Here is a 1,993-nt window from a genome sequence, read left to right as displayed (position 1 = left end):
TTATTTCTATTCTTTGTTCTATTTTTCTCAGCCTTTCCAAATCCTTATTCCCACTCTTGCCCCCACCGCAATCCCCGTTTAAGCTTTCAAGTTTCTTCATCCCACCTCTTATCTCCTCTACCTTTGTATTATTAACCTCTTCCTGTTTCTCTAGTTTTTGCTCCAATGACTCTATCCTCTTTTCTAACTTTTCCCGGATTTCTTCTCATTTTTTTATTCCTTTCTTAACTTCAGCCATTTTCCGCCTAATTTCCCTCTTTAATTCCTCTCCCCTTCTCTCCTGCTTTTCTTCATAAATCCCCATTACCTCTATCATCACTTCTCTAATTTCCTTCACATGTGCTAAAAAACAATAAGAGAAATGTCTATTTCTTTAACTTCAACTATAATTTGAAAGGCGATTCTTCATAGTATTTTACTAACTAATGGATATTCCTGAAATCTACTCCCTAAGGACAAACATGGTACACAAATATCGTAAAATTTAAGAAACACCAACTATTTACAGGGATTTTTTAAATAAAAATCAATGTGTATCATATTCAAATAAATTTTGGTAATATTTAAAAAAGTATTGCTATTTTTAATTTAAAAGATTAATTTATAGAGATTACAGTTTGATTTTGGAAATTTTACGACAGTTTCTCGTACCATTTTTGACCCTCGGCCAGAATCAAGGAAACAAAATAATCTAACAATATGTTCATTAATTATTAAAATGATACAAAGTCTTACCTTTACCATTTTTTTCTCTTTTTATAATCATGAAATATTTCTTCATAAAATAAATTTTGTTGGATTTATTTTACAGTTATTTACAATCAATTTCAATTACAATACATTTTTTTACAATTGCAATAAAATTGTAAAGGCTAAATTTTGCAATGTTGAGATAAGTATTTTAAAGCATTAGAGATTTTGTAAAGATTTTTATATACAATAAAATAAGTATTATCAGTTTGTTTACAAATTTAGATGTAAATAATTATTATAAGATTTTTGAGAAAATTAAAAAAAATATATAGATATGTCAGAAAAGATCCTAGGAGATTTTTAAGGCATTTTATTTTTATTTTTAAAGATTTAAAAAAATATTAGGAAATTTTCTCCTGAATTTAAAACGTTTTGAATTCTTAAAGATATTGGTAACTCTCTCTCTAGTTTTTATCGAAAATCAAAAAAATCGTTCAAAATGTAGAAAAAAATTTCCTTATAATCTTCTAAAATTTCCCAAACATTTTATGAAACTATGTTTATTCTCCTGGAACATTTCGAGATTCTTTTAAAGTTCCTAAAGTTTATCTTGCGTTTATAAAACACTAATAAAGTTTAAATTTTTTTGAATCTTATCAAGTCTACTAAAGACTTCCTGAATTCACTTGATTATTTAATTTTTGTTAACTTTTTAATTCAAAATTTTCCTGATTTTGTTTTAATTCTGCAAAATTAAAAAAAACCTTTAAAGTTTTTCAGATGCTTTGAGAATATTTGAAATCTTTTGCAATGTTTTGAAATGTTTAAAAATAATATTTTTAAATTGATTTTCGGAAATATAAAGTTATGTTCATTATTCCTTCAAAAATGTTTACAAGTTTTAATCATTTCCAAATCGTTTCAAAATTTTTGAATAGTTCTTAAACTTACTCAAATTTGAAAGAATTATGTTCCTTAATTTTTCTAAAGTTAAGTAACATGGAATAATTACAACATTTTGCTTCAAAATATTTACGTGTTTCTTAGACATTTTAGGAAATAATAAAAAATGTTTTGTAATCTTTTTTCAATTTTCTGTTAGAATTTATTCCAAGACTATTATTTACATTTTGTCTAAGGAGTTTCTTTCATTATGTGAAAGTCCTTCGTTTATCGAATTTTATTATTTTTTTTATTTTACACACATATCTATTATATCTTATCAAAATTTAATACAAAACTCTTAAATGTTATGTGTATTTAAATACTAAAATTTTTAATGTTTGCAAATTTTTAGAAA

The sequence above is a fragment of the Belonocnema kinseyi genome, chromosome 4 (genome assembly GCF_010883055.1).
Source record: "Belonocnema kinseyi isolate 2016_QV_RU_SX_M_011 chromosome 4, B_treatae_v1, whole genome shotgun sequence".
In the NCBI taxonomy this organism is placed as follows: Eukaryota; Metazoa; Arthropoda; class Insecta; order Hymenoptera; family Cynipidae; genus Belonocnema; species Belonocnema kinseyi.
Note: the sequence above shows the minus strand (reverse complement) of the source record.